This window comes from Stegostoma tigrinum, unplaced genomic scaffold, assembly GCF_030684315.1.
Source record: "Stegostoma tigrinum isolate sSteTig4 unplaced genomic scaffold, sSteTig4.hap1 scaffold_109, whole genome shotgun sequence".
NCBI lineage: Eukaryota > Metazoa > Chordata > Chondrichthyes > Orectolobiformes > Stegostomatidae > Stegostoma > Stegostoma tigrinum.
In genome coordinates this window covers 602,438-625,121 of record NW_026728060.1, presented here as the reverse complement: position 1 = coordinate 625,121, position 22,684 = coordinate 602,438, and the positions used below count along the sequence as shown (strand labels likewise).

The following is a 22,684-nucleotide window of genomic DNA, read 5'->3' as shown; positions in this document are numbered from 1 at the left end:
GGCAACAGCACACACACTTTGCTTCAGCGATTGACAACCAATGCTGGGTAGAAACGGGGAAGATATCATTATTTCCCCTTTGTGAGATCAGTGTCTTTCCACAAGCCACCACATCCTCGCAGTGTCCAGGTGTTGCTCAACTACTGCACACTATCAGTTTGACACACAATGGTCAGATTGTCTGAAATGGTTGGAACTGTGTATTCAGACAAATTTGAATGTCATTGTACATGGTAAAGTACAGACTACCACACACAGATCTTCGACACAGAGAAATGCAGCTTTTAGGGTAACCTTTGCTGGAATCAGATTGTAATAGCTGAATGTGAAAGTCTTCCTGCAATTGCCTTGGGTGTAATGAACACACAAAACAGGTTGTGGCAGGTATGATCTCTCTAAACCAGAGAAGGCATTATTGCCTTCGAGGTCACATCAGAAATGTCCAGTCGATTCATCTCAGGGATGAGAGAGCCGTATTCCAGGTGCAGACACGTAATATCAGTTTGTGCTCCATAGACTTCAGAATAATGACAGGTGAGGGAAATGTCTTAATTTAAAACAAAATAGTAATAATCATTAGGTTGTTTTCAATACAGAGCTGCACAAAGTGATGAGCAAAGGGGACACAAATATGGAGAGACATTAGGGCGGTTTTTCTTGAAACTTTTAAATCTGGTGACCAAAAATAGCTTTGGTGAAGATATTTACTGTCCTCAACCAGTCAGCCCTGGGAGTAACAGTAGCCCCACAGTGAGGTGCTTGAGATAAGAGTACAACAGTAACATCTGTAGTTCAGCCTCACTTGGAGCATAGTGTGTAATCCTGATCGCCCTCATACCACGAATATGTAAACATATCAGAAATGATGCACATGGTGTCTACTGGGATGTAAAGTCATTAGAGCCGACACAGACGGGTTTTATCAGGTTGCTGGAAAAGTTTGCAGATTATATTCATGGGATGTTGGGAAAATCAGAAATGCTGTATCTGATGTAGAGATAATTGGGAAGTAAACCCATGGTGATTTGCCAGACGATGAGAGGTTTGGAGTTTCTAAATAAGATCGAAATTCTCTCTTTCGAGTGAATCAAAGTCAGAGAGGTCAGAATTTCAAAAGTTCGGTGAATAATAAAGGAAACATTGGAGCAGAGTTTCGTTCTGTCAGATTACTATTAAAGTCTGCAAAAATATCCCAGAATCAAATGTAGTAGGTGATTATAGTATGTTTTGAAGGACATATAAGCAAGCATACAAAGAGTGTATTTAACAAGGGGCGGGAGGAGAGTCTGTAGCCGGGACCAGGTGGGCGAAATGTTGGGATGGCGAGTTGTGTGGGTGGAGAATCAATTTGACTTTGAGTGACTACAGATGTGAAGAAACTAAATTAACGGCTGATTAAAACTGATTATAAAATTATTAATGGCTTTGGAAGGCGTGGCGTATTATTTGATGTGAAGCATTACTAATTGTGAACCAACTGAGCTTGATTTGAAAAATTACAGAAAGGAAATTTAGATATCAATAAATTACGTGAACACGTGCAGTTGAATAGTATTCATGACAAAAATTCTCATGGTTTTGAAACATGTGGCATATGATTTCCTGTAAAGCTTTAGAAATTGAACAGAGCTCTTATAAATTGTTAAGCAACATGATACTGTCATAATTCAGCCATGATTTAAATGGCGGAGTGGACTCAATGGGCCGAATAGATCGACTTCCACTCCGAAGTCCTTTGGTCTCCTATGGTCTTAATCAAGAAGTGAACTGTCTCTGAGATGGAATTCCTGTTTTTATCTTGTATCTGAAAGATATAATCACATTTATTATGATTTTGCGCCCATTCGTACTTATTGGTCCCTGCCGAAGAAATCTAGTAACTAGACTGTCTTTTTGTATTTCAAGCCTCTGTTCTTCTCAGCAGCAGGTGAATTCAATGAATTCCGACAAAAGTTGAATGCACCAGTCAAATTCCTTTTTGTAAAATTATTGTCATAGTTTGCTGCTAACTGGCAGAATCTGAGTAATATGAAACAGGATAAAAAAACATCCCCCCACCCCCCAGAGTGTAACCATTGCAGGGTCAGCCACATGTGAAAGGTCATCGAGCTGAAACATCGCATTCGGTTTTCTCTCCGCAGATGTTCCCATACGCGTTGAATATGTGTTGGATATTTGTTGATAACTGAGATATTTCCCACTGAAAAACATTGTTTCTCAATCCATAGAAATTGAAACTTTCCAGAAAAGTTGAACTTGCTCGACATGGCCCTTATTCTTCGTGCACGATCCCCATGTCAGTTAAAGGTAATCCATGTGAAGCTCAATCTCACACCAGCTATTGCACAGGCCTCTGCACTGTCATGTAATAATAGCACACAATGGCCGATTGCGCCACTGATCATACGTTTTCCACATTATGTACATTCTAAACGATGAGCGTAATGAAATTTCCAAAACGGGATTACTTGTCAAATAACGGAGGCAGTTGAGGGAAGATCAGAGCGGGGTGAAACTTTAAAATTTGGTGACCCAGAAGCTGTGGGAGGATCAGCCACTGTGTCTGTTCAAGACTGAAATTTCAAAACATCACACGTTTAGGGAATTGCGCAGGAAAATGTTGAAAATGCATTTTTCAAAAAGAAGTGTAGTTTAACATCGGTTACTTCACTAGTTCACTCACACAAGGAAGTAACCACTGCTGCAATGACCATATAATTCCTGTTCCCAGGTCCGGAACCAAATACACTCAACGGCCCAGCCACGAAGATACGACTGGAAGTGGGGATGGCAATGAGAGCATGGAGCATCTTTAATTGACATGGACCAAAAGATAATGGGACATCAGGAATGAGAAAGCAATTTTAACCGAAAGCAAATAGCTTTTGGCAGCACAGATGTTTGAGGATTGAGGGAGGATGTGTCTGTGAGGATGTCTCAATTATAAAGACACATGCTGCAAATATTCAACTGGTCAGGAGAGATATCTGTGCAGGGTGAAATGGTGGTAAAATTTTCGCTCTCTAAACTTTCTCAAATGGGCTTCTCTGCATTGGGTTAAATTGCAGGAAGGGCTTTTCATCACTCGTTTTATATTATTCAATTTTCTGCAAGCACACACAGTATAGGAAAGTAATCTAAACTTGGAAAAAATAGCACGAATATACAATGATAGTCGGAACTGCCGATGCTGGAGAATCTGAGATAACACAGTGTAAAGCTGGACGAACACAACAGGCTAAGCAGCATCAGTGGAGCAGGAAATTGATGTTTCGGGTCGAGAACCTTCTTCAGAAAAATACAATCTTGTGATTGGGCTAGAGCTTTCCTCACGTTATGGAATAAAAGCAGTATAGCGGACTTGTGATTTATTAGAACAGCAGTGATCTCATTGAATAGCTGAGCGGACTGGATAGGGTGAATGGCAACTCCCCGAGGACAAATGTGTTTTCTTCGCTGGTGAAACTCACCGCATCACAAAGTCGGTGACAGTGAAGTGAAGTAGTGACAACGATTAATTTTGCTGGTTGTTCATGTTGTGAATGTTATCATTGCTACGCATGTCCGTGTTAACACCATAACTGCAGTGTATGACGCTAAATATTGAGTGGGCCAGTGGCGGAAGGGATAACGCAACTGACTACGCATTAGAAGATTTCAGCTTCGACTCCTACCTGACTCAATAGTGCTGTAAAATGTTGTTACACCTCCCAATTAATTTTCTTCCTGCTATGAAGCCTAAGTGATGCTTGAATTTCAATAGAAACAAGAATCATAGCAGAGAATGTCACAAATATCCCTTTTCAGAGATTGGAAAGCTGAAATTGTCCCAAAAGCTGCTCATGCCTGCCTTTCGGTTTACCAATCACTGCAGCTACTGGCAATAAGCAAAGAAGCAAAAAAATCTCCATGTCTCAGCTTTAATGCATGTCTGAATCTCTTTGGGAAGTGAAATCAGAGGAGATTGAAGGGTGAACTGTCTGAATGAACAGAAAGAGTTCAGGCACCATTTCCATTTTTAAGAGGCTGGGGCATTGATTCTCATGTTGTCGGGGACATGAACTAACACGAGACATTGAAAAAAATCTCTTCTGCTTTACCTTTTCCATTGTCCCTGTCACGAGAAATCAGTCCTGATTCTCTGAAGCGGAATCACACCCAGGCTGCGAAGATGCATGTGCCAAATCCTAACCACTAGACCAGCAGTGCTGAGGGCAAAAACACGTGAATTGTTTCTTAATAATGTAGCTTTTGATTTCTTTTATCTTCCAAAATGACCGAATTGTCGAGCTTTTATACTTCCATCAATCCTTGTTGCCAGCAATTGGTCTATAGGCTTGTGTACTCTGCTGTTTCAAGTGTTCATCTCACGAATATTTTCCCTGAAATGATTTAATCTTAAAAGACTCAATAGTGGGACTGGAGTTTGAGATGATTAAACTGTGTTCATGCCCCACTCAGGAAACTAAATCCCATTTTCACCCACAAATAGAATCAATCGGATATATTACCCTGACAGTAACAGAGGATTCAGGACAGACCAATTCCCAAAGAGCAAGGATTTCATCCTCCTGGCTGATATTGTTCAAACTCAGATTTAAAAATCAGGCTCTGTTTACAACAAAGAGGAGTCATTCGTCCTCTTCCCTGCCCGTGTCACTGCGTCATTGTTTCCTCATCACTCTGCACTTTATACTGCTCCATCTCATTCTTCCCGCTTAACTGGAACATTCCTCACATCAGCTGCTTCCGAAAGATCTTTCTCAAATACCTGGAAGGACAAACAGGAATGTGGTATTTCAAACGCATTTCTGGCTGGTGGAGGAAATGACATGGTGGTGTTAATACTGTTGCATTAGAAATCATTTCAAACTACCATTAAAAATCTCCTTTGGATGTTGAATGCAGCAGGCGGTGAAAATTCTCACAGGCCCTAAGAAAGAAATTAACTCACGGCCACTCGGTGAATGACCAAAGAACAGACCCAACGCTGCAGGCTTAGGTGTCCTCTGAGAAAGGGTCTCATGCATTAGAAACTGCATTGTTATAGATGACTGGATAGCCTGTGCATAATCGACCAAGTAATGTAAAAGGTAGAGTCGGTGGGTCCGCTGTGTTTCTGCGGTGTAATGGTTATTACATTCGCCTCAAAGCCCTGCTCCCTCATTATCCTAACAAGTTGTGTTTTCCCCACTTTTCGTTTAATGTGAACACGATTCCTTTTTGTATTACTATTCTCATCACAAAATATTGTCCCTTCTAACTTAGAGACAAGGGTTTGTGCAGCAAGGTTCTAGAGATCGGCAGAATCTGCTGTAGCCGTTGCCCAATTTAACAAAAGCTTTTTTGATCCTTTCACACGAGGAAAAACTGTTCATGAGAAACAATTTTCTTTAAATTGTATCCCAGGAATGAGCAGGAAGCCGCTGATTGAAGCTGCAGTGGCCGCTTTCTGCTGGCAGCGGGGAATTGGAGAGAGGTTTCAAATCCTTCTGTTCGCCTCTGTCTCACTCCGTGTGGAGCAAGGGAAGAGAGAGTCCTTGATGGGTGTGTTTTTATTTCAATCTTGACATGGATTTTGCGTGGGATAAATGGAAGAACTTGACCAAAAGCAACTGAAGCACTGCATCTGCATGACCTCGAGCTGGTATCTTTTCAATTTACATCCTGATGCTGGTCTGTTGAGCCACGGAAACAAATGTCAACAAACTGTGCAAAACCCCCTGATGTGGAGGTGCCGGTGTTGGACTGGTCCAGACAAAGTCAGAAATCACACGACGCCAGGTGAGAGTCCAACAGGTTTATTTGAAAACACAAGCTGTCAGAACCTCACTCCTTCATTCGGTGTTAGTGAGAGAAGTGTCAGATACAGAATTTAAAGCAAAAAGATCAAAAGGGACACACCACACTCTGATTGGAGAGTACGGTATCACAGCCTGCTATGTGTCCCTGTCCCTGTCCCACTCCACGTGGAGCCGAGATGAAGCTTTGATGGTGCTGTGTAAATCCAACCTCATCATAGAGGTCCAGTGGGTGAGATGGACATACGTGGTCGAGAAAATTGTTTAATCTGAAACTGCTGAAGCAGTGTACCTGGCTGGTCTTGAGCTACAGCCCTTTCAGTGACTGACCAACTGAGATGCAGAAACTAGCACCAACATGATATGCAAAGCCCCCGAGTGATGATATGAGGAGGTGTTGTGCAGCTGGAGCTCTCACTAGTTTCAGGATCTGTTGCCCATTTTACTGCTTTCATCACCAAAACTGTCAGAGACCTGAGGAACTGCAAACACTGAGAAGAAAAGAAGACATCACATTTTTGACATTGCCCAGCTTCCATCTGGGGTAATTCACAAGCAAATCTTGGAGCAGTGGGATTTAAACCCAAGACTCAACGCAGATGGGAAATTAAATCCTGAACCTGAAACTGTTCACCCACACTACTGCATGAAGGCACCGTGCTGAAGTTGTCATAACTCTCATTTGTAGTGAATTAGAAGATGAATCTGAAGAAACTTAGAGCCTCTTTTACTTAAAAAAATCTTCCATTGGACATGAATACTTCAGCATTTATTACAACTTCCCAGTTGTCGCTGAGATGATGGTGGGAAGCTGTTTGTTGCAATTGGATTAATCTGACCAACTGGCCCGACACTGACTGAAGGATCTGTTCAGTCAACATTTCAATCAGCCTCCACTTGATGTCGACAGAGAGGCACTCAGATATATCCACTGAGAGCGATAGAGGTCTGAGGGGTGACAATACCCCACAAACCAAGATGTCTCTCACTTAGCGAATGATTGAACCATTCTTGGACAGCAACATTCATGAAAGCTTCAAATAGAAGCGAGTTGTAATTCTTAAAACAGGGCTGCTGTGTGGGTCCATTCAAATGGCACTGTGGCAGATGCCGATCAGTTTAAACCACAATGAACCTTCAAGCTCCAACTCTTGAGACAGATCCCATGTGCTGTTTTCCAAGACTTAATGTCCCTCGCTTTTCCTCCTTGTTCACTCCAAAGCCTCTCTTCCTTATTGTTCCTCGATCTGATTTCCGACTGGGACCTCTAGCTCTGATGTGAAAGTTGAACTCTCACTCCATTGATTCCGCCAGAACTACTGTGATCATTTAGTTTTCAAATGCTTTACATGTCACCTTCCTTCAGAAAATGTGCACAAAATAAATAAGGCATTATTTCGTGGCCAGGTACCGTATTGTATCGAGATGAAGACACGAGAGCATCAGGGACACAGTTCTGAATTCTTGCAGGTTGCTCAACATGATTTTTCATCAGGTACGTTCCCCACAAACGCAACCAATGACTCACATGATGGAAGTGAATGTATCATTGTCAACTATGTGGATGAAACAAAAATAAGTAAGAAGCAAAATAATAAGTCAGAAGTCAACAGTCCAACATGCTTATTTGAAATTAAAAGCATTCGGAGAGCTGCTCCTTCGTCAGGTGTCAGAATTCAACTTTAATGCAGCTAATCTGAGAAATAGAATGGACGATGAACATGGAAAGGGATTGTTATAGTTATACAAAGTACATCCAAGATACAGTAAACAGCATTGGACCCACGCCTAAAGAAAGATACATTGGCATTGGGTCAGTACAGTGAAGGTTCTCTGCGTTCTCTGGTGTGTTGAGGGATTTTTGTGTGAGGAGAGACTGAGGATGCTGGACCTGTACTCATTGAACTTTAAAAGAATGAATGAAGACCGCATTGAAACAGTTAATATTCTTATCATTCTTGACAAGATAAATGTGGGCCGGATGTTTTCTTTGTGTGGAAGAGTTTCGGGTAGAGGGCATCATCTCAGTCAGAGGAGTCACCCACTTAGGACAGAGATAAGGAGAATTCATTTTCTCTCAGAGGCGATGAATTGGTGGAATGTTTTACTGCAGATTTAGGCTGGGTCAATAAGTATAATTAAAGCTCAGACATTTGTAATTATTTAGGATATGAAGGATTAAGTGGGCGAGGCATGCAAATCGTGTCTCCGCGTTATCAGATTATCCGTGATCTCGTGGAATGTGGGAGTGGATAGAATGGACCATATGATTTATTGTGGCTCCTGTATCTTATCCTTTCTAATTTTTTTTTTGGTTGTCATACTTGATATCAATTTACCCACTCTCTGATTCGCTACCTGCTTCTGTCCCGATTTTAACTCAACATCCCTCTGTCTGTCGAGTTATCGGATTAATTAGCTGCTCGGTGTAAATACAGACTAATGGTGAATTCAAGCTTTAAACGGAAAGGAAAGAGTGTGAATGTAAGACAGAAAGTGCTAAGCTGACAGATGGCAGTACAAATGACAGAGGGTGCTGATCTTCCTGTTTCGCCAATATATTAGTTACAATTATTTACCCAGTGTCAATTATCTTCTACCACTCTTCCCAGTCTTGTGCACTTTGTAAACCTTTGGACTGGTGGATATTTTAACACATGTTCAAACTGTGAGGAAAGAGTTTTATTTTCTTTATTTATTAGCAATACTTATAAGCATGACAGCTGTTCTGCTTCGCACAATGAATGAAATACAGGAATAGTGCCAGACGACTGCAGGATAGCAAATGTGGTTCCCCTGTTCAAGAAGGGGAGGAGACACAACCCTGGTAATTATAGACGAGTGAGCCTAGTTGTTAGTGAAGTGTTGGGAAAGGTTATAAGGGATAGGATTTATAATCATCTAAAAAAGAATAAATTGATTAGGGATAGTCAGCATTGTTTTGTGAGGGGAAGGTCGTTCCTCACGAACATTATTGAGTTCTTTGAGAAGGTGACCAAACAGGCAGATGAGAGTAAACCGGTTGATGTCGTGTATATGGATTTCGGCAAGGCATTCGATAAGGTTCCCCACAGTATGCTATTGTACAAAATGCGGAGGAATGTAATTTCTGGAGATATAGCAGTTTGGATCGGATATTGGCTTGCTGAAAGAGGACAGAGTGTGGTAGTTGATGGGAAATGTTCATCCTGGAGATCAATTACTAGTGGTGTACCGCAAGGGTCGGTGTTGTGTCCACTGCTGTTTGTCATTTTTATATATGACCTGAATGAGGACGTAGAAGGATGGGTTAGTAAATTTGCAGATGACACTAAGATCGGTGGAGTTGTGGATAGTGACGAAGGATGCTGTAGGTTGCAGAGAGACATAGATAATCTGCAGAACTCGGCTGAGAGATGGCAAATGGAGTTTAATGCAGGCAAGTGTGAGTTGATGCACTTTGATAGGAGTAACCAGAAAGCAAAGTACTGGGCTAATGGTAAGATTCTTAGTAGTGTAGATGAACAGAGAGATCTCGGTGTCCATGTGCATAGATCCTTGAAAGTTGCCACCCAGGTTGACAGGGCTGTCAAGAAGCCATGCAGTGTTTTAGCTTTTATTAATAGAGGGATCGAGTTCTGGAACCAAGAAGTTTTGGCGAAGCTGTACAAAAACTCTCGTGTGGCCGCACTTGGAGTATTGTGTACAGTTCTGGTCACCGCATTTTGAGAATGATGTGGAAGCTTTGGAAAGGGTGCAGAGGAGATTTACGAGGATGTTGCCTGGTATGGAGGGAAGGTTGTACGAGGAAAGGCTGCGGGACTTGAGGCTGTTTTCATTAGAGAGAAGAAGGTTGAGAGGTGACTTAATAAAAACATATAAAATAATCAGAGGGTTCGATAGGGTGGATAGGGAGAGCCTTTTTCCTAGGATGGTGACGGCGAGCTCGCGGGGGCATAGCTTTAAATTGAGGGGTGAAAGATATAGGAATGATGTCAGAGGTAGTTTCTTTACTCAGAGAGTCGTCAGGAAATCGAACGCTTTGCCTGCAATGGTCTTAGATTCGCCAACTTTCGGCACATTTAAGTCGTCAATGCACAAGCATTTGGATGTACATGGTGTAGTGTAGGTTAGATGGGCTTGAGATCGGTATGACAGGTCGGCACAACATCGAGGGCCGAGGGGCCTGTACTGTGCTGTAATTTTCTATGTTCTATGTTCTATGAAATCGTTCTCCAAAGTGAAAATCTAAGTTCCAGAAACTTTGTCCAGTTCACATTTTCTTTATCGAAGCATAACCAAATGCAGTTTATCGCAGATGCATTACATTTGTTCCTCGAACAAGGCTCAAGACGTAGATTCAGCTTTGCATTGATGTTTGTTTTGATAGATGGGTTGTCACATCTGGTGGGAAATTGATGTTGTAGTCAGGCATACCCGAATAGCTAAGAAAATGTACCAGCATGATAGGGATCCTCGAAGCTTTTGTCTGTGCCCTCGCTGCAGTTGTGTAGCAGGAGCAACATTGGAAAATGTCATATCAGAGCAAACAGCTCTTCAGCGCTGGATTGAGGTTCCAGTGTCTGATGAGATGTGGGTTGTGCGGACGCATTTTAGGGAAGATCTCTGTTTAAGTGGAACACAACAAAATGTGTTTGCTGCGTGCAAACTGATCAATGATGTTGGACAGCAGAGATCCTCCATTGGGACCGCGTCCAAACTGTGTTTACGTGGCGCAGTGGCATGGAATGTCCCCTGCATGATATCAGGAACAAGCCGGCTGCACTGTTCCTTCATGTTCCAGGCAATATGCATTGTTCACTCTTTTCACTGAAAGCGAATGAAGATCGCTATACCACTGCTGCTGTGAAATCAAGTCCTGCATCAATTCTAACCACAGTTATTTGCAGTGGTGGCGAAAATGACGGTAATTGTAACGTGATTTTTTGTTAATTTTTTCTCATTTCCTCCATTTCTGTCCCAGATTAGGGAACCAATGAGCTTCTTTCTTGATCTGCTGCAATCGTTGCCGTGCAGGCACACCCACATTGTTGATCAGTACGGAAACCCAGCCTCTTTGAGACTGTGATTTACGAATCGCCACTTTTCCTCGGTCATTCTCAACCTTGTTTTTTTTTTGGTTTTCTTGTTATAGCATTTTCTGGAAAGTGGCATTGTACTAAACTCCCAGTATAGTGGAAGCGCAGTTTGGGATTGCCCCACAGCCACTTGTGCAAGTCGTTCGTGACGCAAACAAGTCGAAGCGCCTCATAGACAGCATTCACGCTTTGATGTGTCTGCAACTGCATTCGCCTTGTCATTTTAGCACCAGTTGCACATTAAAGGATATCTGTTTTGGGCTTCGGTCGCTTACTGATGAGCGAACACGGTTATATTCTTGTAGCCAAAAAGCACCCTGGATAGCGGTCATCGGTTAAAAGTGAAAAAGCACCTTGTCCTTGGGTGGGCTCGAACCACCAACCTTTTGGTTAACAGCCCAAAACGCTAACCAATTGCACCACAGAGACCAGCTCCACTAGCTCCTGCGAAGAAACAATTAAATCGGGATTGAGCAAATGTAGCATCGTCCAGATGGGAAGCACAAAAAGAAACACTTTGGTGCTCCTCATGCATGCCGGGCAGATGTCCGAAATTAAGTTGCCTCATTTGCCAGCATTTTGCCCTTATCCCTCCAAACCCTTCTCATTCATGCACGCATCCAGATGCATTTGAAATGTTTTAATTTCACCAGCCTCCACAACTTCCTCCATCAGTTCATTCGATACACGCACCACATTCTGCATGAAAAATGCCCCTCAACTCCCATTTCATTCCCCCCCCCTCACCTTAAATATATGCCCTGTAGTTTTGGACTCACCCACTCGGTGGGAAAAAAAAAAGATCTCGACCATTCATCCTGTTCATATCCCTCATGGCTTTATAAATTTCTGTAGCTTCTGATCCTCCGAACCTGCAGTGATATTTCGCCCAGCGTTTTCAGCTTCACTCTAAAGTCCACACCATGTAACCCTGGTAACGGCATTGTGAATATTTTTTGACTAATTTTACGTGACTTTCTTCATTTCTCAATAATAGCAATAACGTTGGACAACATCAATCTATTTGAAATTGAGCAGTAATACGTGATGGACTGTAAATTTTAATGCTGTATGAAAATCAGCAGGGCACAATGGCAGCGTATGCTGTTTCTGGAATGCAGTGACTGTCATGGTCGCTTCATACGCAGAATGTCCCCTGTAAGAATCCAGGCACAAGCTGCAGCATTTGCCCTGCCATTACCAATAACAAGCTTCTGCACTGACGTCGACAAAGCTTTCCTGTTTGCTATTCTCGTCAGGCCCCCTTGTTGTGAATACATTCGGAAATCTCTGTGGTTGTGTTGAAAAGGAACACAATTCCACTGAATTGCAGCGCTATTTTTCGTTAAGTTTATCTCCTGCCTGGTCCTGAACTTGCGCTGTTTGTACTGCAGAGATGTTCATCATTTTTAAACGTACACTTGGCATGATCTGACACTTTCAGCAGAGTAGTAATTCTGCATTCTGTTTACGTGCAAAGGCATCCTGGTTCAATTCATGATTTTGCTGGTGTCACAGAGCACCACAGATTCCTGATTGAGCCTCTCTTTCCAATGCAACTTAAGTTAGTCTCTGAGACGCCAACTTCTGATACTGTCTGTCATGTGTCAAACTGTATGAGTCAAATCGAGAAGTCCTCAGTCATATTTTGCAATAGGTAAGCATGTTGGCATTTTGTAGCGCTGGACACATTAGCGTCTGATACAGTCATGAGAATGAATTGATTTGTGGGAAATTGGCAGTTTCTGAGGGTTTGGAAATGAATCAACGATCAACAAACGGCTTGGAAATTTTCCAATTGTGAAGAAATATTTGCCTAAAGAGAATAAAAGTTATTTTTAAAATTTCAGATCGCAAACAATTCTAAAACGACTTATAAAACTAGTTTATTTACAGGAAAAACGCTGTTCAACTTACTTCAATTCACTTGACATGCTACAAACTCCACAGGCCATTGAATTTATCAAAAACGAATTCGATTCATCTCATTGAAACATGCGAATGTTACATTCAATACTGCTCAGAATTTTAATCAGCTTATCGTAAACGGAGAAGGGATGGTTCAAAATGCAAAAAGACAGAGCCTTGTCTGTGGATTTCTTGGGTGGCGCTCAGACAGTATGAAATCTACCGAACATCGTCAGGATGTGATCAAATAATTAAGGTACCATTTAAAAGGGGGAATTGCAACTCTAAGCGACGGTTTCTTTCTGACACGACAGGACTCACCTCCACATTTTAATTGAAAAAAAAAGTTCAGTTTCATATATCATACAATTTTATTCAGCTGCACGTGTACAATAAATTTCTTTACGCATGAAGTCAAAGAAAATCGAAACTATTCCCCATCTGCCACAGAATTTGTCTAACTGGTAAGGTACCTCCTTCTGGACCTCGGGATATAGGTCCATGATTCTTTCACGCTTACATCACATCTTGACAGCCTGGTTAAACAGGCTTTTGACATGCTTGAGTTTGAGTTTAGGAGTTGGGAAGTCATATTGAGGTTGTACAGGACGTTGATGAGATCTCTCCTGGAAAACAGTGTGCACTTTCAGTCACACAGTTACAGGAGGCATATTATAAAGCTGGCGAGTGTTATGAAGAGAGTTACCAGGATGTTGCCTGGTTTGAAAGGTTTGATTGGTAAAGAAAGGTTGGATAGACTTGGACTTTTCTCGCTGGTGCTTTTGAGGTTGTGCAGCGACCTGATAAAATTTATAAAATAATGAGACATGTAGCTATCACTCGTGGTAGTTGCCTTTCCCTGAGGAAGGGAGATTATCAGACAATGGGGCATTTTTAAGTTGCAAGGAGATAATTAAAAAAAAACATGAGAGACAGAACATTGCAATTACTGTGAATAAAATGATGTCAAGTTCCAGCAGAGAAACTTGCGGCAGAGAGGCGGGTGACAGAGAAGCAGGCATGTGAGGACAAATATCTTTCGTTTGCCAGTGACATTCACCGCTTCACAAAGTGGAGAACATTGAATTGAAGCAGTGATGGTGAATTCCGTGGCTGGTTACTCACCTTGCAAATGCTTTTACCGCTGATGTCACTGTTAACGTCACACGTTGACAAGATGAAAGCTGCAGCAAGACGTGTGGAGCCACTGGGGTAATTGATACAGCGTCTGACTTTGGTTTGAAAGATTGAAATGTTATATCTTCTCTCACTCGAGTGAAGTTGACAGCTTTTCTACCCTTGCAAACTGACAGTTGCTTCCGAAGCGGAATGTATACGCAGCGCTGTTTTTGTCAGATTCCCGGCAGCTGAAGTGATTGGATCGCTGCGTTTGGAAATTGAAATATGCACATGATCTACACGAGTGTGGGACTATTTCAGCTCACTGTCCATTTCATATCTCAGCTCATGGCAACGGCTCTCATTGTCAGAAGAAACTGCTTCTGTTCCACATAAAGTTACCTTTTGTCGGGGAACCGTGTGTACTGTGACAGAGCGTGGATGTGACGGATACAGAGTGCATATAATCCTGAGGCCCCTGTCACTCTCGGAGGATATATCTTTGTATCTACCTCTGTGGCTTAACATGAGGACGATACTTCAAGCGGCTTTAACATAGTTTTATCAACTCAAACTTCAGTCCTATTCATTGATTACACAGGTAAACTCTTTGAAATGTGCCCTCGAAAATGAAGAACACCAATTGACTGTTTGCCAACGTTTCCAGGGCCGGTCTCTGTGGCGCAATTGGTTAGCGCATTTAGCTGTGAACTGAAAGGTTGGTGGTTCGAGCCCACCCAGGGATGAAACACTTATTCTGTCTTAAACTAGATGACTCACATTAAGAGGTTTTATTTTTGGCTGCAAGAAGACAACCGTGTTAGCTCCTCATGAATCGAGCGAAGCCCAACACATACAGGTCTTAATGTGCAACTGAAGCAAAAATCACAAGGTGAACGCCTTGAATAGATGATGCCTGATGACACGCACTGACACAGTGTTCGAATGGTCTTCTTCCTCGCTATAAAAACTCGAAAACTGGGAGAAACTGATCTGTCACCAAAAGGAGCAATAAAATGAAAAGGCAAAAGCAATGCCTTTGCGGCAAGATGCCAGGGGACTCAGTGCCTACCCTGATAGTCAAGTCGTTCGGATTAAGTGCTGTCACCGCCGTGTCCGCCGTTTGATTCCCGATCAGGCGCTCCAAACTATGGTTTGCTAGTTCTTCATGACCTCATGCATTTTAATCCCAAAAATATAGCAAAGAACGACAGATGTTAGAAACCTGAAACCAAAAAAAAGATTTGATCCTCAATCTGAGAAGTTCTTGTAATTTCTGTTGAGAGAAACAGAGATAATGCTTCTCATCCACTGAGGCTTTGTTATAACCATTTCAGTTATGGACTTACACATTATAATGTCGGGGAAATAATCACTTTTGTCTGTAGAATAAGCATAATTATCAAAATATCTCTGTACTTTCCAACCGTCAACATTACAACTTTAAAAGGACGTTATCGGCTCTCCAACAGCTTCTGTTGCCCTGAGGTGGGGAAACGCTGTGCTAAAATGTTTGTCTTTTCCTTTCCGTTTCTGTCAGTTCGCAGCCACGTCGAATGGAGAATTGATTCCTTTCAGTATCTAGCTCAATATGTGTCTCTGTTTGTCTCATATTGTTGCTTTGTATCCATCTGAGCCCATTTCACATTTCCCCACTCTCTGTCTGTCCATATCCCTCATTTGCAATTTCTGCTCTTTGAAAAGTCGTAAATTCGGAGACTGTTTGAGGGTGGGGGTGATGATGAAGGTGCTGAGATGGTTCCCATCCCCTCCTCTCTCACCCCCGGCTGACACTAAAGTCTAGAATTGGGCTAATATTACTTGGATAATCTGCATGTCCCTTCGGGCCGAGGAAAGGAAACACTTCTTCCGTCAAAGTATGATGATCTGTTTGACTTTGAAACAGAATCCCCAATCCAACAGTGAAGGACAAAAGCAACTCCAACACAATCATATGATGACAATGATCTCTCTCCTGTCGGCGTAAGGTGAATGAATGTTGACAGCAGAGAACGAGGATAATCAGCTCTTCATGTCTGTGTCATTACCACTACATTCCCCATTAAGGCTGTAGTTTATCTTGCCTCATAATGTTATTCTCCCAAACTCCAGCGAGATAGGCTCAGTTCTATCCATCAACATCGCCGATTGTGTCAACCGTACAGCTTTTGGTAGAAATTCAAGCGAGGAATCGTGAGCCTACAGCACCAGAACTGCTGGGATGCGAAACCCGGATTTCCTGCTTCCTTACAGGAGCTTTACCCAACTAAGGCCCGGCGCCACAGCCTGCTGTTCACGTTGCCTGCCTTGATATCTGCATTGTTTTGAACACGTAATCAGTAACGCTTTTTCTGCATCAATTTTGCTGGGTGCAAATTTCATATAAACTGGCTTTTGCAAAATACAAATTGTGCACAGTTGAACATTCTCCTCTGGAAATGCACAGAAAGAGACAATCTCCTGATGCATTAGTTCTAAACGGATCATTTCTCCTGATTGAGGGAAGAAATATGTCCTTTCACATATTGAGGGAAGAAATGTCTCCTTTTCTCAGGCCTAAGGGACAGGCACGATGTACGAATAATATTATCCCAGTTCTACAGCGGTGAGGGGAACTAACCTACACCTTCACTCTCAAACACTCTCCAAATTCCACACTCTTCAAAGAGCAGAAGTGGGAAATGCGGGATATGGACGAAAAGTGGGAGGAATCGAAAGGGGCTGAAATGGATACAGAAAGACAAAGAGAGACAAATTGAGACACATGCTGAGGTAGACATTGAAAGGACCAATTCTTCATTCGACATGGCTATGAAGCGACAAGAAAGGAAAGAAAAATACAACAATTTAAGCAGAAGCTGTACCCACCTCAGAGCAATGGAAGCAGCATCAGAGCCAATAATTTCCCTTTTAAGTTGTCAAGTTAACGGATGGGAGCTGAGGAGTTATTTTGATAAACACACTGTTCTGACAGATAAAAGTGATTATTTCCCCACTTTACAATATGGAAGTGTGCAACTAACCAAGTTCTGATGAACGATCAATGGATTCATAGCATTACCTCTGTTTCTCTCCATGATGCTGAGGGAGTTGACCAATTCATGTTTTTGTTTCAGATTTCCAGCACTTGTAGTTCTTTGTTCCATATTGGCTTCAATGTCGTTTGGGATGAAATAGGTTACCTCGCAGACTTTTTTTGTTTCAGAATATTAGTAAGCAGTTCTGTGGTGACGCAAAACTAGCCGATGACAATGGGCATTCCCTGACTGGGAATAGAACCCAGACTGCGGTGGTGAGAGCACCAAATCCTAACCACTGGGCCATCAGGGAAAGTGCTGTGCATAGTGCCCTGTTTTGTCAGTGACACTGCTTTTGCCTAGTCATTTTCTTTTGCTCATTTTGATTGCCAATCAGTTTCTCCCAGTGTTTGAGACTTTATGATTTAGAAGTAAGACCATTCGGCCCATCGTGTCAGTGCGTGTTATTAGGCACCCATCTCGTCTCGTCGCATTTTCCAGAAATTGGCCCACCTTCTCGATGGTAAGCATCAATGAGATTATCCCTGTAATCAATGAAATGGACTGAGGCTTCTTGGTAGTACAACTGTGTTACAACCCCGTCAGGGAACTCATCCTCATTTTTAGCCACACCGGAAGACACACAGACACATACGACGGTGACAGAGACCTCAGGATTACACCTGCTCCATGTGCTTCATGTTCACTCTCCCACCCCCACACATGTTTTCCTGACAAAAGGCCGGTTTATGTGGAACACAAGCAAGTTCCCCTGACAATAGAACTGGTGTTGTGAGCGCGAGTTTGAATTGGGCTGTGTGCTGTAAATGATCCACACACTGCTTGTGCACAACCTTTAATTTCCAATTACTTCAATCTGACAATCATAATGCCAGTCACCCATTCCTCTTTGGAATCATGTGTCGAAAAACTGCCGGCTGTACTCGAGCCTGGTAGGACTTAAACCTACAATCGTCTAATCTGAAGTCAGACGTGGTATCCGTTATTCCACGGGCCTTAAACGAAACCCCACAGAAGATATCTTGTAAAGTTATGCTGTTAACTGGGACCAAAGGAAAAATGTGATTCTCGAAGTGAACATCAGCAAAGGTAATCACTGTGACTGCTTCACTTCAATGGGCCCCGCTTTGTGAAGCTGTGAATTTCTTTGGCAAAGGAAGCACATTTGTCCTCAGGAGCCTGCTTTGCTGTCACCTGTTTCTCTGCTGCAGCTTGCCATCATTTTTTTCACAACCACTGCGCTAGTTTATGACGCACTCCAATGAAATGTACTGTCATACTTTGAATCAAGGTCTATTCGAGTCAAGGCTGTGAACAAATACAGGGAGAAACCTCTGATCTTTTCTAGCCATGAATCTGGAAATGGGTGAGTTGAATGATGCCTTTAATCGGGCAGCCCCTTCACTGCCGCTCTGTGCCTCAAAACAAGCTCCTGTTAGTATCAGCCAGTTTTGTACATTGCTGCAGCACATCTAATGAACAACTTCAGGTTATCACAGCTCCACTTTCTTCACATTGAAACTTAGGGCGATAATATGAACTATTTCGAAGCTTAGATGGAGAAACATTTCTGGTGAAGTTGGTTCTGATGTGCAGAATGGACCGAGAACATGTACAAGTCAGGTCACACGGCTAAATGTCAGTACATCTCATGTTTCGGTGGTAAGGACTCAGAGCTTGCATCGCCCAGCCCTGGATGCAATTCTTTCAGGAAATAAAAATGTCTTCCTCTTGTGTGAGTTAGCCAAACAAAAGATGATTTCCAGGTCTCACACGGGATACAGTCTGAATAGGTCAGAATCAGTCCAGTGAGAGTTTGCTTCTATCTCGATGGACAATGACAGCATATACATGAGAAAACTACCATCCATATTGTCCCCTCTAAGAATCTCACAATCCTCAGTTGGAAATATAACACTGTTCCCTCAGTGTCACTGGGTCTCAATCCTGGAATCCCCTCACAGCTGCCATCACGGCTGTCGTTACGTGCCATGGATTACAAGAAAGTGACTCATTAACTCCAGCATGGAGTAGTTAGAGACAGAGAATGAAATTCCAGATTATGCTTATGATTTGACCAGAAGAACCTTTGCTAGTTTCACATTTCCAGAATAAAGTCTGGGACATTCATTGTGGAGACACAGAAACAGCCTCATCCCACCCACTGCTGAGACATCCATGTCACCGGGAACAGGCTCCCCTGCAGCCAGGGCCACGTCGCTTTGGGCCTTTCTGTTTTTTGTCTGTTCCTAAGTATATGATTGTGTCAGATCATACATTTTCACATTGAATTCTGGTTATTTCAATGTCTCAGATCAGGGAATAGCATCGAGAACAACAGAGCCAATATCCCAGCATCTTTCAGAAGGGAAAGGTGCTTTGACAATCAGAAATGTCATCCTTCGCACTCCCCTGAGTCTGATTCACAAAGTGTTTTGAACGGTTTAAGAAGCTGGAAACTGGGTTATCTGTTTTATTTCCTTTTACTATTCCAGCCAGCAGCTGACAGTTTTGGTGCCTTTTATAATGTAGGAGGTGAGTAGCGGTGGGTTTGGGCAGTTTGATTAAGTTGATGGCGTGGAATTATTTTCACTGACCAGGGTCGGGAAACAGTGTACTTGCATTTAAGGGCAGTTAAAAGAGACACGTTTATATTTATATAGCGCTTATCATCACCAATGAGGAAGCCAGTTTACCATGATGAGACATCGTTTAAAACTTGATTCATTTTCCTCCGAAAGTGGTATAAAGTCAGGAGTTACAGGACACCAGGTCACAGACTGACAGGTTTGTCTAAAATCACAAGCTTTCAAAGTACATCTCCTTCATCAGGTGAATTGCATGCATGTGATACATTCACAGCAAAGGCCCTTTCAGATCATAGACCGAAATCGATTTCGTAATGAACCACTTCCGGGTTCTCCCAAAGGTTAAAAAAAAACACGTCAAAGGGAACAAAGCCTTACGCAGGATTCAAACCTGTAACTTTTTGTACTCACAACATCCAACTGAAGAGACAATCAGACCACGAGACCAACAACCCAGACTGTCTATGTCCCCTTTAACAATAAATCAGATGCTACTCAGGCAGTGAAAGTGTCCCTACCTCAGATGTAGGGGACCAGAGTTCATGTTCCAGCTGCTGCCAGACGTGTGTAATAACATATCTGAACCTATTGATTGGACAATTATTCCCCATTGCTTCAGGCAGTGAAAGCAGCAAAGAACATCTTCACACTCTGCCTCCCTGTTCCTGGGACGGTGCTATTTGTCCCATCTGCTGGGAGAGGGTTCTCTCCCATGGCAGATGCAGTGAATCATTTCCCTCCATGGGCAGGTAGTGCTGGGAGATGGTATATAGCCTGCAGCTCCCTCTCAAACATTGGAAGATACAAGCAGCAGAAGCAGTGGAATCAGGCTTGTGTGGCCAATTGGAAATGACAATTTGGAACTTTTGTTGAATGACATTTACTAGAGACAGACAGAAGCTTGAAGAACTGCCGAGAAATAGAGAAGATGAAACTGGGGTGTCATCCGTTCAGCAACTTAAATGGGATCTCTCCGTGCAGCCTTTTTGGTATTCAGAAAACGTTTGCACACAGAAACACTGCAACTATCACCTCAGCAACGCGGGCGTATATGCGTTTGCTGCATCCAGAGCTGGAGTTTATATCTGACACCAACAGTTCCCGATTTAGAGAATCCAGGTGGAACACTCACTCACTGAGAGACATCCCCAACGGCCCTGAGTTACGGGGCTGCAAACAGTACAACGTGGAAGGGAGGGTTAATAATGAGCCCTTGTTTCTCCCCCACCCGCTCCCTCACAGGGACAGGGAGAGTGACGTCATAAACTAATGGCGTCATTCCCACATAAAAAATGCCGTTCAGCCCGTTGGGTCCACGGTCACTCTCTGCCTCTTTTATTTTCTGTAGTTATTCACAATCGGTGATATCTATCCCTAATAATGGTGAACTATGTCTGTGTCACGATGCTGTCTCCAACATGATGATCGTCTTGTTCTTCATGTCTGAAACAGCATGTGCAATTACTGCATTTCTTGGCGGGGGGAGAAAACTGGAAGTAATGTGTTTCAGCTTCACCCGTATAATCCCAATTTAGAGAAGACCGACGGTGAACAAGAGTGAAGTATTGAGACCTTGACAAGTGTGTCACCTCACCTGTCTATCAGTATGAATGAGTAATTTCAGGCACATGAAGCAGAAAGCTCATCATAACGAAAGGTGCAGAACAAAATGCCATGTAGCTGCAGTGCACAGCAGAGGATGGGGTGTCCATCAACCTCTAGCTCTTCGGCCCAGCACGCTTCCACTACACCACTCATCTTGGTGGGCCCATGTGCTTTTTAGGCTTTTCATTTGACGTGTGGCATGTAGTTTCAAAAATGAATTCAAAAACCTTCATTGTTGTTGTGTAGATGTGTCTCACGGTGTAAACATAACCTTTGTCTAACGTCCCACATTCTGTTCATCCCACATTCTGATTTCACTGAGAATCAAAAATTTGTCACAACACAGATAGAGGCCATGCAGCCCACTTCAGCTGTGCCTCTCTTCCGCAACGAAAAAATGGGTGTATCTTTTCGTGTAATTCTCTTGCCTTCTCTGTGTAACTGTATGCATTGTTACTTGTAACATAACTGTCAAATTCCCTTTTGTGTTGATTAAATCTGCGTCTTTAGTACTGTTAGATGGACCCTCAGTTCAAAACTTCAAACCGACCAGCTTTCGCCTTTCTGTTCTCCAAGGAGAGCGTTCCCAACTTTCCAATCCAACTTGATTGCTGACATTCCTCTTACACAGCACCATTCACCTGAATCTGTTCAGCGCTGTCTAAAATACTTCATATCCCCGCTTCTGGAAGTTTTACACTCCGAAGTACCTGTCAGAGACATGTTGCATGGGTGAACAACCTGAAACATTTATTTCCACTTTGAACATGTGTTTCTTTTGGCCGTGTTCACTGTAATGGTACCTCTGCCCCATGACCAGTTCAGGCAACCCGACCTCTGTCCACAAAGCTGGCTTCTCGGACAGCTCACTTGACATTGTGACAAAAGTGAAGCAAAGAACCTGGGCTCGTCTGGGAGTTGAACCCAGGACCTCTTGCATTTTAGTGCTACTGTGTACCCTAAGCAAGAATCATACCCCTAGACCAACGAGCCATTTGCCAGTACAGGATAGAGGGGACACGATGGAATAGTGGTATTTCCACTGGCCGTGAATCCAGCGATCCGGACAATTTTCTGGTTCCCCGGTTCAAAACTACAGCAGACGGTAGAATTTGAATTCAATAAATATCTAGAATTAGGAATCTATTAATCACCGTGAGACGATTGTTGGGGCAAACCCCATCTGGTTCACTAATGCCCATTAGGGAAGGAAACTACTGTCCTTTCCTGGACTGCCCTACTTGTGACTCCAGACCCATGGACAATGTGATTTACCTTGTGTCTGAGCATTTAGGGATGTACAATAAAGATTGGCCTATCCAACGACGCCGTCATCCCATGAATGATTTTCCTATGAAAGATTTATAAAAGATACTTGCCACAGAGACCCTGATGGATCTCATGCTGAACTCGATGTCATCAAAATCAGACCATACAAATGAAGAATGCTGCGAGATACGTGACACGAGGGAATGCCTGTGATTCGAATGAGAGAGATATTCCTCCTTACTCAATCCATATGGAACAGGCATCATACATTTAAACCA

At 42.8% G+C, this 22,684-nt stretch overlaps 3 non-coding genes across 3 annotated transcripts; 1 reads left to right on the top strand and 2 right to left on the bottom strand.

Annotated features, from left to right (window-relative positions):
* Nucleotides 1–11,234: 11,234 nt before the first annotated feature.
* trnan-guu (transfer RNA asparagine (anticodon GUU)) lies at nucleotides 11,235–11,308 on the bottom strand. The gene has a single exon. It is a non-coding gene; the product is annotated as a tRNA-Asn (tRNA).
* Nucleotides 11,309–14,578: 3,270 nt separating this feature from the next.
* On the top strand, nucleotides 14,579–14,652 carry trnah-gug (transfer RNA histidin (anticodon GUG)). Its single transcript has one exon. It is a non-coding gene; the product is annotated as a tRNA-His (tRNA).
* A 7,388-nt stretch (nucleotides 14,653–22,040) lies between these two features.
* On the bottom strand, nucleotides 22,041–22,130 carry trnap-agg (transfer RNA proline (anticodon AGG)). Its single transcript is given in 2 exon segments — nucleotides 22,041–22,076; nucleotides 22,095–22,130. It is a non-coding gene; the product is annotated as a tRNA-Pro (tRNA).
* Nucleotides 22,131–22,684: the final 554 nt, after the last annotated feature.